At 37.1% G+C, this 16,570-nt stretch overlaps 1 long non-coding RNA gene across 1 annotated transcript in view; it reads left to right on the top strand.

The window, feature by feature from the left end:
- The window catches only part of LOC128085326 (uncharacterized), a 46,311-nt gene extending 30,315 nt beyond the window's left edge, over window positions 1–15,996 (top strand). Inside the window, exon 5 of the long non-coding RNA XR_008208901.1 lies at window positions 15,882–15,996. This is a non-coding gene — a long non-coding RNA (uncharacterized LOC128085326). The remainder of the gene's footprint in view (window positions 1–15,881) is intronic.
- Window positions 15,997–16,570: the final 574 nt, after the last annotated feature.

Here is a 16,570-nt window from a genome sequence, read left to right as displayed (position 1 = left end):
TAGAATTGGTAGGCTTAATTTTGTGCAGACATGATATGTACAGTGGTGATAGAGGGTACAATTTCTGAAGTATTTTAGAATCAGTTAAGTATCTGGATGGTGCGTTCATCCTGTAAATAGGAAACTCCTTCAAGTTCTACCCTTTTTCTTTATTGGCAAAAGCAATTATAGAGCCATTAAATTACTTCTTACAGCACTTCTCTATCTGTTTTGCAATGAAACAACAAGATGCTTGTTAAAGTATAGGTCTCAATTTCTATGTGGCTTCCCCTTGAACTTCTAATAGGACAAATTTGCATCCTTAATAGTATATTTGTGCATTTAAATTTGATTTTTAAAATATACTTTTAACTGAAAATTGTTCTCAGGCTTCTGAACTTCTGTCTGTTGCGCATGAGAACAGAGAATTCTGCATGCAAAGAAAGCTCCTGGAGATCGATCTTGGATATTTTGATTTTCATTTTATAGTTCAGATGGATTTGATATAACAATCTTTAATGCAGAACCTCTAGTAATTAGTTGTTCTGTCATTAAAAACATTAGAAGTTTATAGGGACTGTATTCAGCAAACATTAGGAAACTTGCCAGACCAAGTGCACTGACAGACTGATACCAGGCAAAGGTCCAGTCCTTGTGGAAGCTCTGAACTGACTCCATCTGTTTCAAGTCAAAGTGAGGAATAACCGGGTGGAAACACTTCTTCCTGCTTTTGTTAGAGTGTAGCTCTTGTTAGTGAGCTCTTCAAGCTTCTGCTATGTTCGATAAAGGACACCTCTCTGGATTTCCTACCAAACATGTTTCTTCTGTTCAGCTTCTGCGGAGTGTTCCCAAACTCACGGAGGTCCTGATACAAACACGAGAAATCTGACTTGTCTGTGTGCAGCTACCAAACGCTTCTTAAAACAACTTGTCCTGTGTGTAAGGAGAATTGACCTTTTCATTTTTGTTCCGAGGATCGGTATGAAAAGGTGGAGAAGGAGCTAATGTTTGAAGCAGATTTCTCATCTTCCTTTGTCTGGAGTAACCTCAGAGTAGTCACTGGACTATAGAATTAATTTTCTTTCGCAATTTCTTCATAATTTTCACTTCTGTTGTAATTTTCATCCTTCTGTGAACATTGGCTTCCTGGCCGATCGCATTAATCAAGAAGAGCTCATGATGTTCAGGCGCTCGTGATATAATGATTTCACAGAGACCAGGCAGCTCATTTGATTATAGAAAGAGCTTATTATTATTATTTGAATAACTCATCCAACCATTCATTTAATTTGAAAGGTCCAAAGCCTAAGTGCTCTCAAGTTCAGGGTCTGCCTGGATGAATCAAACTGTATGCCAGGTTTGAGGTACTAGAATTGGAATGGAATTATTGAGGTTTTGGATAATTTTCTTAGGTGCGTTTTTCATGATCATTTTCTCCTAATTCTAAAGCTGTAATGTTTTGGTGTTCTTCTTCTTTTGTTAAGAACATCTCATTCCCTACATTCTGTAGGGAAATTTAGGGAAAATGAATTTTGTTTGCTAATAAAGATGCACAGTTTGTCTGCTAGAAGAAATGGGGAAAAAACTGGGCAGAGTCTACGACTTTTACAAATTTTACAAAGCGGTTTCTGATCTTGATTACTTCTAAAGAAAAATAGTTTTGTGGGTCTTCCATAACCTTAGGCTGAACACTCAAATCTACACTTGATGTGTGTGACTGATCCCAAAGTTTAACTGCTTTTGAACTGATAATAAGCTATTTGATGCTACTGTTACTACACCAGGGAGCAGAGAATGACTTTGAAGAAGTTGACCAAAGCAGCCATTGTGTGGTAAAGTTACCTGTAGCAAACAGGTGTGCTAACACTGTCTAGGACAAATTACTGCTGATGTAGAATTTGATTTTCTGTAAAATATTTTAGCTTAGAACAGTAAAACATTCAAGCAAAAATTAATTTCTCTGCATGATAGGAAGATTAATAAAATAGATTTCTCATAGAGCTTGATAATTGGAGCTTCCACTGGTAATGTAGGTCTAATAGCTCTAATCCCTCGAAATGTCTATCAGACTATTGTAAAAATGATTTAAATAATTTTAAAAATTATCTAAGTTATAGTGTTGTTCCAGTGTGGAAGGTACCACATCCTAAGCCGCATAAATTTAATTAAAACTAAAGCCAATACTTACACAGAAATCAGTTAGTGCTACACAGTATGGAATGCTAAAAATTGACAGATTCCAGCAAGGAAATGCTCAAATATATTTGCCATACTCTACTGCTGGTTTTCTAGCACAGATTCAAGTGAAATGTGTTGGTGTCGTTCTTTTGATAGTGGAAAAGGCAGAGAGCAGTGCTGCAAATTGACAATATTATGCAAAGTCATGAGTGTCATTCCTAGAAAGCATTCAAAGGAGGAATTGAAACAAAGAGAGTATGGAGTCCGAAACAGCTTTGACATGGGCTGAACGCGCTCTCTAATATTTGATACTTTTTTATGTGCTTATCCTGTTTACAATCCTTCCTCTTTGATCTGCAGTAATTATCAGTGTGTTTAGCCCATCCTGACTGCTAAAAGGAAGATTTAGAAATGAATGCCTCATTCGTCTTCAGCGTCTTAATTATACTGCAGGGTAAGCAAGCGTGCTTCATGTTCTCCATTTAATTTTTCAGGTTGGAAAATGCTAGCCTTCTGCAAAAGAAAGTGGTGTTTGTAATTCTAGTCAGTGAAGCCCTGAAACTTCCCTACGGGTTTTCACGGGCCATTGGGAGCAAATGCCCAGTTTGCCGGTCAAAATCCACAGCACTGCTAGAACCTATGTACATAAAATCTGATGTGCTCCATTGAACACTGTATACCTCCTGTCTTGTTTTGACATTTACTCTGAGTGAAACAGCCAAATCAATCTAGATCAATTCAATCCTTTCTGGGTGGAAATCAAGCTGTTCAACTCTGTTACTTGGTAGAAATTTGCAACACTCAAATGTATGTAATTTCCTTTAACTTGAAGCTCCTGGATACTGCAGAGGAAGGGCAAAAAAATAAGCCCTAAAATACAGGTTTTAAAGCTAATGCCCAAATTCTTTGTTTAGATACAGCTGGTGAATGTGTGAAAAAAGTTTCTTTTACACTGGAAACGATATTGGTAACTGCAGCAGTGTCTAATATTATTGTGGAATGGCCTTTTTTAGAGTGATGCAACTTTTCAAAAGCTTCCTCATGTCACAATGCTGTATAGTGAAACTGACACTTTGCATCTTCGAAGTGCTCATGAAATGAAGAATGATTGGAATGTGTGGGACAATCTTTCACTACCCCACAGATAAGCATTAAAGGTCTCTTTATACCTCTAAAGAGAAAACAAGCTTATAAGAACTTGCTAACCATTGTGCATTGAGCTGTCACCTCCAATGTACCTTTGAAATACTGGCTGTTTCTTAAAGGAGAAGATAGGAAACAGAAAGTGTATAGTTTCATTCGCGTAGACTTTGTCAGAAAGTGCGGCTGCGATATGATTTCTGTCAGAAACAATCTGCTTGAAATTTTTCTGTCTTTACTTTCAAACACAGAGTTGCTTGTCTGTATTCTAACCCTAGGTGATGGGATCTGCTGCCTTGTCAGATAACATTTGAGTTCACTCACTACCTGCTTGTTGACTAGCGCACTGGCTCACTGTGGTGGCAGGGAAAGCCTTAAGGCTACTCAGCATCTGTCTCTTCTTGTAATTAGTTGAAGTCTTGTGTACAGAGCAAAACAGAGAGGTTTTTTTTGTTGGTTTTTTTTTTTTTGCTGTGAAAGAGTAATGTGCACAGACAGGAGTTTTTAAACGGCAAAAGAGTTTGCTAGTGTTTGTCATTCCTCTTTTTCAAGATGAAGTGACTTTTTACCTACCAAGAGTGAAGTGCTGACATCCTTTCTTTCCAATTACACCAAGAGCGTAGATTTTAGGAAAGTTACCCCTAAATCTGAACTGGGATAACAAATATTTCTATCCTTACATGAGATGGAGCCCAAGTTTGTGGGACAGAACAGGTAATTACGCTTCTTTGATTCCTGCTCGAGTGATTCTGTTGCTTCATGTAAGAGCAAGACTTTCTAGCAGTGTGAGAGTTTGGAGATTTGAAGCAAGCATTGTGTGCTTTCTTCACTGAATGCTACTCAGGGAGGCCTTCTTGAAGCAAACTTCAAGAGGAAGGCTTATTCTAGGTGTGACAACAGAAAGCATATTCTGTTTGGTTTTTTGAAGGATTTACTCTACTGCCGTAGTCTTGCTTTTCTTACAGCATCTTCTTTTTATTTTTATCAAAACATAGAGAAAAAGTTGTGTTGTTATAATAAGAATACCTAGTAATTTAAATTTTAATAAATGGATGAGGAGTAGCTTGGCAATGCGTATATGCACACACACACACACACATATGTAGTGCTTTATTTTGAACTTAAGCTAGAATTTTGTGTACCACACCAAGGACAAGTGTGACAGCTCTCTAGACGGCACTACATAAACATCAGTTTAAATAATTTTAATTATGTCTGAATAATAAAAAGAAGGATCTGTATGTCTTTTTAAGATAGCAGGTGACATTTGCTAAGAGTTTCCAAAAGCACCTCTGAGCCGAGATCTATCTCAATTTAATGGGAGTATTTTCATCAGGATTGAATTCTTGCTATGTTCTCAGTTGTAGCACTAAAACCAGATTGGTTGACAAATGTGTCTTTATGATGAGACAAAAAAGATTTCAAATAATTGGTTGTGATTTCTTGCCTTTCATATACTGCTAAAGGGATTGGATATTTGTAATAGGTGAAAAAAGTGGTTCCTAATGAGTGGGACACTGAGAATTACTGAATTATTAGTATATTTTTGTTTGTTTGCTTATTACTTATTTCAAATTGTTGCTCTTCATCATCCCTCACATATGTACAACTTTAGAAAATTCTTTGTGCTAGTTATGGTCTTCAACACTGAACTGCTTTGTCACGTCTGCAAAAATCTCTGAAGAGAATGAAGGATTACTTAGAAAATGAAGTCTGCTCTGCTGGCTGCTGATCTTAAGTGTTATATGGGCAAGTTACTAGCTACCCTGTACAGTTTTAGCCAGTGGAGCCTCTTTTTATTTGTAGACCGTGTAGTAGCAGGCAGAGCAATACAGTAATACAAAGCTTCAGAGCACTGATTATCAACAGTGAGGTGGGTGAGGATCTCAGGCTTTTGGGACACAAAATACTGGGAAAGGCCAGCAGCCTCCGAGATAAATTTTGAGAGTGTAAGAAAGCACCATTGCTTTTTTTACCCTCATTCAATGGGTACAAATTAACATTTTTTTAAAAAGATTCTTATTTTAAATAAGCAATTAAATTCCCTCATTTACAATAAACCTCATGCCAATGAATGATACAGGCTATTTTAATATTTTTAGGCACTTTAGATTTGAGTTGAATTAATGATCTCTCTCAGTAAAAATATTTTACCCTGCTTATTGGTGAAGATCTCATCCTTTGTTACGGAAGTCTGTATCAGTAATGTAAATGTTATTCATAATATAGGTAGCACGGTAGTTCATGGAATACTTTGGATACTTTAGTTTGGATACTTTAATGTTATTTGAATGAAGTAGCAGTCTCTTAAGGCAAATAAAGCTGAATTTGCTGTTCATATATGAAGCTCTGGTAACTTGTTAGATGTATCAAATTAGCTGTGATCTAAAACATCTCTTGAATCGGTGCAAAGAGAAGCTGTGCTACTTGATATGGGCTTTGTTTTGGGCAAATTACAGTGATGTTCTGTCTGATAATTAGCTGGTGATATCAGGTTATTTTCTCTTGGTAATTTCTCAAGGGAATACAAATTTCCAGGGGAAATGGAGCTCTGATGCCAGAATTGATTGGCATATGTTTAGAAAGGTTGCAGAAACAGTGCATGGTCACTGAAATGCAGTAAGGGAATGTATTTGTTTCTATATGAATAATTTTATAATAACCAGGCACCTTCCATAATAACCAGGGTACATTCCACAAAAAGTAGTGACAAGGAGTGACAGACACAAGGAGATTTTTGTTGCTAGAGTATGACCTTAAAGATGGATTTAGTCCTGAGACTGTAATAAGTACATTTGCTTTGATGAATCTTGCTCTTAAAACAAATTTTTTAAGTCTTGATGCTGAGAAGCTCAGTGAGGATGGGTTCAGGTGTTCATCCTGAATGCTAGTGTGATTTAATTTCCATTAACTAATATTTTTGTTGTATTATGAATTTTAATTTTATCTTGCTGATAGATTTTGATGGTAATACTTAGCTTTCAAAAGAACTTTTCACCTAACAATTGCAAAGGACTTTACAAATTAAAGTAGTACTTTCTTTTTGCAGGTGGAAAAACCAAAGCATAGAAATATAAAATGATTTGTGATAAGCTAGCAGGAAACAGAATCTGCATTTCTTACCTCAGAGCCTAGCAGTGTCTGCAGCTGTCTGCATAGATGAGTCTGCATTAATATTAGAAAAAAAATGTTTTTCTAATGTATCGGATTGTCTTTATTTTACAAATATTTTTCCAAGTAATTTATATATAATTTTAATAATAATATGGACTCAAAGAGTACACTCTTCATCGCTTCTATTTCTAAGGTGTTTTAGGGATTGAAGTATCTCTTTTATGAGGAAAGGCAGACAGTGCTGTGACTGTTCTGCACGGAGAAAGGAGGGATCAGGAGGGATCTTACCAATGTCTATAGATTCCTGAAGGGAGGGTGCAGGCAGGGCAGAGCCAGGCTCTTTTCTGCTGTACCCAGTGTGAGAAAAAGGGGAAATGGGCACAGGCTGAAACACAGATGCTTCTTCCACACACAGACCTATGTTGCCCAGAGCTGTTGTAGTGCCTCCCTACTTGGAGACTTTCAAAAGCTGACTTGGACGTTTACTAAACCTTCGAAGGCAATCCTTGAGCGCCTTTCTGTTTTCAATGGAATACAAACTAACACAGGAGAATAGGTGAAGTAATGCCAGTAGTTCTTCTTTAACCCCATAAGAACCTTTATGGGTTCGTTAACCCGTAAAATATGGATTCTTAGATGGTATGTGACAAAGCAGATACGTACTGGAGGAGTCTACTGAGTCACTGTCTGCATGGATTGGATTTTGCTCGTGGATCATTGATTACTGAGGTTTCCTGTATTAAAAGAGTGAGTGTTGTGAGCTTTTGTTGACTAGTAAATGCTTGGAGTCCCCTGTGACAGCTGTTAGGTGAACAGAAGATTCTTAGGTTCCTAATGACTGTGACTCTTTGGGCACAAGCATGTATCTGGTAGTCAGTGATTCTGCATGGAGGGAAACTCTGGCCTAGTTGTGGAATGCTTGTTGGTCCTGTCAGGGCACTGTAATGTGGGAGGGTTTTGTTCTGGAGAGGGATGATAAGGAGATGGGTCAAAAGTGTGCTAATTAGGGTTAAACTCAGGATATAGTTTTTATATTTAGATAGCAACCTAGCTTATTCTGCTTTTCAAAAGTCAAGGAGGCAAATGAAAAACAAACAATCAAACAAAAAAGGCAGTGTGAGAAAACACAGCTAAACATTTAATTTATGGTCATACAGAATGTTTTAACGTTTCGTTTCATCTAAAATATTATGAGTAGAACCATAATGGTATTTTTTTCATAATTTTGCAAAGCGAACGTGAAATGAAAAAGCCACCTGCATGGTACAAAAGTTCTCTGCTAAGTCTGTTCTTGCAACAACAGCCATCCCACATTATTTTCTCCCCACTGTCTTGTCTGACCTTCTGCTAATGTCTATGTATGCAAACTTTGTCAAATATGAGTAACTTGTTGAGATTCCACATAACAGCAACATCAGGAGTTCAGAAAAATGTGTGAAAGGAGAAGAGTAGTATTTTAGCCAAACACTTATCTCAGTAAATAGATGCAAATGTATTATTAGTGCAGATTCATAACCTTGTTGCCAATTTGTGTTTTTCTCCAATAAATACATTTTCAATAGTTCCAGAACCTTTTCTTTCCATAATATCCAACTTTTTTTCCAAGCATAAGACCTTCGTTTTTGCATCCACCACAGAAAAAGATATTTTAAGGACATTCAAGTTTGATCCTCTGTTTCTGGGTCACTACGCTCATACCCAGAAAGGAAAGTCTGGTGTTGTCTTCCATGCAGCATTTCCCTCTGAGCATTGTGCTTTTAATATGTGGGCCTAATGCCAAAGGTTGGTGCCTCAGCAGCAAAAATGGAACAACTTGCCACGTGGCTTTTGGAAGGAAAGGCGCTTCACGTGAAACATTACTGCTCTGATAATTTTCTTTGTCTTTTCTAAAATTACCTTTTCCTTTTTGCATTGTCAGAGCAGTCTTGTGTTTCTCAAGGCTTGGTGCATGGAGCACAGCTGTCCCATCAGCAGCCAAGGGTGCCACTGTACCACTGGGAGGGACAGACTGGCTCTGTGCTCCCGGGGCTGTTGGCTTTGACTTGAAACTGCAGCTGAACCAGCTGAAATCCTCTTGCTGACAGCCCCATCAATGCCAAAAGTATGCCCTTAACATGACTGGTCACAGTACCTCATCCAGCTCCTAGCTTGCCAAAAAAAAAAGGGACCACCTAATCCATATGTATGTGTGTAGGAAATCCAGAAATGCACATGTATAAAGAGGCTTATATGTGTGTATGTATGTATATAAACAAAACTCTTTTAGTTTCAGTTAATAAGGATTATTTCTAGCCTGGAATATGCTGACAATATTTTTATTTCTTCTTGTTTTTTGGAAAGGGAATTTTCATGCTCGATTTTTGTAAGTGGGAATATAGGCACTCCTTTTACATAAATTCCTATTTTTATTTGCTATTGCACTGTTTTGCATTCCTTGGCAAGTGAAGTACCAACAAGTGATCTTTGAAAGGAGACATGCATACATTGTGTTTCCTAATGTTTCTACTCTTTGCCTTAAAATGTGTGCAGTGTGATCCTGTGCTATTAAACAACTGATATTTTGCATCTTAGAACACGAGCTGGTGAGTGGTACAATAATTTATGCCTCCCTTATATCCCGTAAGATTAATGTGATAAGTTCTTGTATTGAAACACCAGGATATCACTTTTAACATTTTCAGTTGATTCAGAATCCTCTTTGTAAGCTGTTACATAGTACTTTTTCATGTATTACTTACTATAATAGCAGAACTGTTCCAGTAGGATGCCATGACTACAGTCTGTATGAAATTATGTGGGCATCAGTGACACAGAGTAATCCACAGGAACCTGTCATACAGAGGAGGTGGACTTGATAGATCTGCTGTTGCATTTATATATGAATGCAGTCATAAGGATGCATTCTGTAGAAGATGTTAAGCTTGTTGAAAGTGAATGGAAAATGTGTCAAGCTTTGTTCCATTTTACAGGAATCTAAATAGTCGAACTGATCTTAATATGGTGAACAGAGTTTGAAAATAACAGCAGCACCATTTTCATCTTTATTACTCGGTCTTTTTCAACATCTTAGTTTTTTTCTTCCAAAATACCTTTTTTAAGGAGAAACAGGTTTTTGTTTTAAATAATTTACTATCTTACTAACCTCATAATCAATGCTGCGAGAGTCCTCTTCTGAACAGCAAGTAGTAGCATTTATATGGTCAGTCTACTAGATGTGTTTGAAACTTACTGCAGCTCCTGGAGACAGAGGAACTAATACAAACATTAAAAATGATGGTCACGTGTTACTCTCCCCATCTCTTTAACAGCATCAGTTCTGGTGCTCTGGTCTGCAGACTGCATTTGCCTCCAAGCAAAAAAGGGAAGTTTTTGAGAACTGCACCAGAACTCTCCCTGGCTTTGCTGCAGTGGTGGTTTTGGCCATTTTGCCAGCCGTGTAGTGAGGAATATGGAACTGAAATATTTAAGGGAGGGTCTGAACATAAACTTGCTCGTATTTCCATGTGTGCAAACGTATTTGGTGTTGCATACGAAATAATGTTCATTTAGCTGTACAGTTAAATGAAAGGAAACTCATTAAAAGTGTCAGTTCTACCCATTAAAAAAGAAAAAAAGCTGTCGTGTGTAATATGTGAGGAGGCGTCCTTTGCCTCATGTGATTCATGGGCCTCTTTTTTCCAATTCAAACTGATGATGGCCATCTTTTCTCCAGTGCACATCACACTTACCCCCCTGAGGTTACCTCTAGGGATACTGATTTGTGCAAGGGCTTGTAAAACGAGTCTCTTAATGTCTGAATTTTCAGAACACAGTTCTGTAGAGGAACTGCCTTTTCGTCGTTCAACTTCTTTATATGAGCACATTTTTCATGACAGCACGTTTTACCACCTGTTTACGAATTGCAAGTGAAAATTAGAGGATCAATTGTTCATATTTCTGAGTTGTACATATTTTTCAGCTACAGAAAAATACAGTTGATGCTAATAATGCTGGCATCTACTTCTTCTGTAACACCTTAAGTAAATAGTTTTTCTTTCCATCAGGAAGAGGAATAGTGTTTTGTTATAAAGTTGGTGATAATTTTTTCACGCTTACACTCCTTGATATTAGAATTAATAATTATAAAATGTCCATCCTTGTAATCTACTCATCTAAATTACTTTAAGAGCTCGTTGCTTAGCAGATACTAAAATTTCCAAATTTGTGGTAGCAAATATAGACATGTTTAGATACTTAAGATAAAGCAGAATTTGCTCATTTGTAAACAGATGTTACACGTTTCCGTGTGAGTCGGTGCCTTTTCCTCTAACATTATGAGATTGTTTATATAAGGCCTTTTCCACTGTGGCATGCCACTGTTTTCTTGAATTCTATCTAAAAATGTAAATGGACTATTTGCTTTAAGTACACTAACCAATGCAATATTTTTTATTGCTAAACAATGCATTTTTTTATTCCCAATTACATTTGTTTGTATTCTGAAATTGGAAAAATGCCCTTATGCCGTTTTCCTGTGGCCAAATGTTTACAAGGGCATAAAGAATACAAAACAAAGACAATTTTTAGGATTTTGTTAAGATTCATGTTTATCACAGTGTGGACAAAAATGCAAAAAGAAGCATTTTCTTATCTATATTCCCGTTATATTAGAAAAGTTCATGCCCTGCTCTTAGCATTTTCCAACACAGCTGTAGAGTAGTTTAAAGCCTATTTTTTAAATAAGTGATGCTCAATTTGTCTTTGATGATCCGCATGATTCAGGTGAGATGGGAGCACGGTCGGGCCCTTATTTGCATAAAAATTAATCACAGAAAAATGTAAATTGATAAAATTTTGCCTGGCATTTCCCCCCTATTCGAGAACCCATGGATGGCTCCCAGAAGCAATCATCTCAGTATGGTGCCACATTGGATGCTATACAAATGATCACATTTGTGTTGAATACTCACTCATTTAAATGTCAGCGCTGATGGGGCGGTACATCACTAGAAAAAATGAAAAATAAATACACAGCAGCTGAAGACCATCAAATCTGTGGGCACTCTTTAGAGATACATGATCTAATGTGAAAAAATTGTAGATTAATTATCCTTTTTCAAAAAGGTAATTGTTTTAGTATCACAGCGGAAAAAAAAAATCTGCAATTTATTTGGAATCAAACAAAAAACAGTGATCTTAAATACGTCATTACATCGTTGTGGTTATTAGAAGGCTGCAATTAATTCCCGAGGCTCCTCTAGTCTCCAGAACGGCACAAAATGAAAGAAAAGACCACTACTATCAACTTCCAAGCAGTCTAATCCTGCAAATAATTCACACAGCAAAAACAAAGCAGTGATAATTGAAAAGCACAAACTGTTTACTTTTATCTGCAATGCATTTCTTGGTTTTTAATTACATTGCATGACATTGCTACAGTATATTCATATCCCGCAGCCTAGTAGGAATTTGCCATCTTTTTGAAGAAAGGAAATAATTTTCCCCATTTAATCTAGGTATAATTGAAGCACAGGCGTTGTACAAAAATAACAAGAGCTTCCAGGAGTAAGCAGCACAGAATCCAACAGCTTCTCTAATTTTGTATTAGAGCACTTAACTTGTTTCTTGTGTAAATTCCATACGGGGCACTAAATAAATTGAGCACTCTGCTTATGGCTCCAGAATAGTATTTCTAGCTGAGCTAAATCCAGCATAGACATAGGAAATGGTAGTTTACAATTATTTATTTATTTTTCACCTTATGGCTTTAAGAAGCAATCTCTAGAAAATTATAGCAACACGAGGACTTCTCTAATTTATAATCATCTGTAATAGGTCAGCCACAGTGCCTCAGATCAGTGCATCAGATCTTCAGGGGCTGAAATGCAGTGTTTCAGCCGATGCAGCGTGAGTCTGAACAGAAAGGAGAAATTTAAAAAGCTGTTTATTCTGCCCACATTGTACAGCTTTGAATATTAAGTAGTTTTCACTGTAAAAACATAAACATCATAGGTAGACTTATTTTGTCCTTTTTCTTTCTTTTTTTTTGTTTTTTTTTTAGAGGGACCTGGCAGTAGTGACGTATGTGAATTATCACTCTAATGCACATATCTTACCTTCCACATTTGTTCTGCCAGTAGGTTGATACATATCTAATAAACACTAAAACTCCTTTCATTTCACAAAACTACATGAGTCTTTTTGCAACTCCACTAAATGGAGAGTAGTAATTCTACTTGGAATAATATATTTTGATTTTTGTCTTTTGCTGTTGAAACCCATGGTTCAAATTTTGGCTGCAGCGAGATCAATGGAAGTTATTCCAGTGGTTTCAGTTCAACAAGAATTTCATTAAGGGTATTCATTATTTAAATACAATTACACTCATGCAAAATGAGAGCTGACCTTACATTTCAGAAAATAAATAATGTAATAATGTGCTGGAACGGAATATGTGACTGATGAAGGTCTGGATATAACCTGATAGCATAGGTGAAAATGCTGGCGCTCGGCTGTTTGGGGGTTTTGTAGGGATTGCATGGATGGCGGTTTAACCCAATTCTGTAGGGTTGGATATGTTTTGAGGTTAGTGCCCTTCGCAGAGTTCAAGTGCATAGCTGTCACGTTGGTACCTTTGCTGTGTTTATTTTTCATATTTCAGCTGAGCACTTGAACTGCTTTGGTCTCCATTGGCCTATTAGAAGTATGGACACTTACCTTGTGCTCCTCTTTGTAATGACTGCTCTTTGTTTTATCTCATGCCTTCACATAGCCTCATTGTGATTTTGTCCCTTATTAGGTTCCTGCTACATTCAACTTTTAAATGTCAGTTGTTATCAACAAGTGGCTATGTGTGTAATCTGGAAATAATTTGCCAGAAAAGCAGTTTTGTTTATACACAGCATGATAGATTGAGTGTGTGTGGAGGAAACTGTGACCAGGAGCAGAAACGTGACTGTATGAGAAGAATGCGGGTAGCATGTAAGCAATGCACCACACAACTTACTCAAGAGTACCTGCAGCCCACATAGCTACTTGAGATGCTGGCCTTGTTTTCCAGGCTTTGCCAGTTCTCTGCTCTCATCCTTATAGAAATGTGCACATAATTACTCCTTAATGGTAGAGTCCTTCCTCTCCCCAGCTTTAAAAATGGAAAATAGAACAAAGATGGAATTCTGCCATGCACAAGGCTTTTCTGCTTTCCAAAGTAAACCATGAATGCTAAATGTTTCATCGCTGAGAGATAAAGAAAGGTACAGTTCGAAGCAGTATTGTGGATGCTGTGTAGCTCTGCAGGTGTGTACAATGTCTGTCAGCTATGTTGGACTTCTGTAATGGAGGTTATCTCAGAGCTGTGGCAAGGAGAAAAAGGAAAATCTCTAAAAGCAAGGACTTCACCTATAAATTCTTTTCATAGGCAAAGGGGAAAGGATATTTTTTTCTCCTCTCAATCCTCACATATACAGTCCAAAATGCTTTACATATTCAAGTGTATTTGGAGAGTTATTTATGAGCAGTATTAATACCAGTGCTTATAGATAAATCATTAATTCAGTGGCTTACAGTGGAGATGTTTTCCATTAATTTTTAGGCTTTATAAGTAGTAGATGTAACATGCAAGTTTGAAATATGACTTGACTTTAGCTTAAATTTCTCAGAACGCAGTCTTCTGAAGCCTTATACAAAACCAAAAATGGTTGGATTTTCCAGAGCACCAACAATTCCTACATATTTTTTTGACTTGTCATTAATATGAATGAATAAGAAATAGCCAGCAGGTGGGTAGCTTAATAGTTACCTGTTCTACTGAACGGCTCTGTCTCTGAAACACTCCCTAGAAAACCGGAACTTGATTCAAGTTGAGTGGTAATAAGTAGTCCAATTTAATGAATTATGGAATAGAACAGTGAGTTGTTGCAAAAATAGAAGGAAGAGAATAGGCTAGACTTTTCATTCATTTGCCGAGCAATGAAGACTAAAATATTTATAAGCTGGGGGTAAAATACTCTGGAATGACAGCGTGGAGATTTTTCAGTATCTGTCACAAGCTACAAACAGAAATCCTCCGTGCCCTGAATGTGACCTACAAAAGTCCTTTTCTGTCCATTTTATATGATCAGCTAAATTTATGCTATTTTTTTCAGAGTAAATGTCAGTGTTGGTAAAGTTTCAAAGACTATGATATCATTAAAACTGTTAAGAAATTTGATTCTATATCAGCTAGAGAAACTGGTAATCCTGATTAAGCCATAGATACTTAGATTGAATCAGATAGGAGCACATATGAATGATAGAAGTTATTCTTCCAGGGGTAAATTGTTATAGATAATACTGGTGAATGTTTACCAGGGAGGACAAGGTATATTAACTCAGCTCAGCTGCTGACTTTCTGACCCTCAAGCAGCCTGCTCAACTGTCCTTTTTACCCTCGTACCAAGCAAAAGGCTGTGGGACATCTACAGACTGCACACCATCCTCTCTAGAAATGGTTATCTGCCTTGCTTAAAAAGCACCCTTACCTTTGAAATGGCCTTTCTTTTTTTCTCTTTTCTTTTTTTCCAGAATGGATGGCTTGTCTGTTATATGAATTAGTGAATTTTAGTGCATTCACTTCTTGAAACTATCTCCTTGATGCTCAGCTGACACTACAGTGTCAGGCAGTTGAGGCCAGTTTGTATTTCTTGCTGATTTCCCCCAGTACAAGAGGGACATGGGCATACTCCAGCAAAGTGCTGCTAAGATCACGAATGAACTGAAGCATCTCTCTTGCAATGCAACCTGGAGAAGAGGAAGATCAGGGGACCACTGCAAGGCCTAGAAACTATTAAATAAATAAGTTATGCTAAATATAAAATCTACATATCTTCTCTTCCTATTCTGTTTGAAAGGCAACAGTGTAAACAAAGTTAAAGAAGAAAACCCAGGCTGTGTGAATTCCAGTCACTCACTGACCAGGCCAAACTCCACCAGTCTGCTAGGGAAGTTTGCCATACCCTTCCAAAGACTCTGCTGACTAAAATGGATGTTTTTAAGAGGATCCTTTTCAATGCAATCTCCTAGTGTGTCTGTATAGACTGCAGTCAGCTACAGCTAAGCTCAGCCAAATTCAAGATTTGGAATTTGATTGCTATTAAGAAATTAGCCCACACTGCAGTTCAGCATGTTAAAAACATTTTAACTTGGAATAACTTCATTGCCAAGAAATCCCATATTTCAGACAACAGGGAGATAGAATAAGAACTGCAACTGCATTTGTCTTAGCAGCCTAAATAAAATTTTAGCTCGGGCCAATTTTGTAATTTTGAAATTCAAATATGTCAGATTTGCAGAGTATTTCATAGTCACTTTCTGCCAGTAGCATGTTGTCTTGATGCCATTAAGCTTCTTGAATCACAAACCACTTTTTAAATTTTAGAATGCAGATCTGCAGAATGGTCTCTTGGCAGTTGTTTAGTTTTATGCAATTACCTTTGTTGTCTTTTCTCTTCTAGTGCCTCCTGACTAGTTCAGAACTCGTCCATATGAAGTTAAAGAAAGGGGCTGAGCAGTGATACCAATCATTGCTCATGACTGATGTGTGAAACTTTTTCTCCAGATGCTAATTGTGAGACCATAAATAACCTATGGTAGGCTCAATATATTGAGTTTCTATGGGGAAAGCAAAGTAAAGTCTACAGACATTTTTCTCTTTTTCTGAGTTTCAAAAATATTTTTGCTGTCCAAAAGGCTGAGGTTTTTAATCGAGTATGAGTGTGTATATTCTGGTTTTAAAAACTAAATTTAAGAAATTAGGTGAGGATGTTTCTTATGGCTTGGTAAAGATGCTGTCAAAGTTACCATTGGTAAATAAATTTCACACATATTCTGCAAATAAAACTCTAGCAGTGCATAGCTTGCCTGAAGTTGTGTAATTTACATTTGCATACATGAGTGTGAGATTCAGGGAGTCCTGCTGCCTGCTCAAAGCCAAGAGTAATTTTGTTTTACTTTCTTTGGTGCAGCTGCTAAAACACATTGCAAGCCTGCAATCTGTAATAAACAGAAAAGTGAAATGATGCTAGCTGCTGGTAACCATGGCACAGCAGATAGAAAACATTTCTGTTGTGAAGTGTTGTGTGAATCACTGTCTCCACCTAGTGCTGCTAAAAGAAAATATTCTTCTAAATCCTCAACAGTACAT

Source organism: Tympanuchus pallidicinctus, unplaced genomic scaffold, assembly GCF_026119805.1.
Source record: "Tympanuchus pallidicinctus isolate F22 unplaced genomic scaffold, pur_lepc_1.0 scaffold3, whole genome shotgun sequence".
In the NCBI taxonomy this organism is placed as follows: domain Eukaryota; kingdom Metazoa; phylum Chordata; class Aves; order Galliformes; family Phasianidae; genus Tympanuchus; species Tympanuchus pallidicinctus.
Note: the sequence above shows the minus strand (reverse complement) of the source record. Positions and strands in the feature narration are given on the sequence as shown.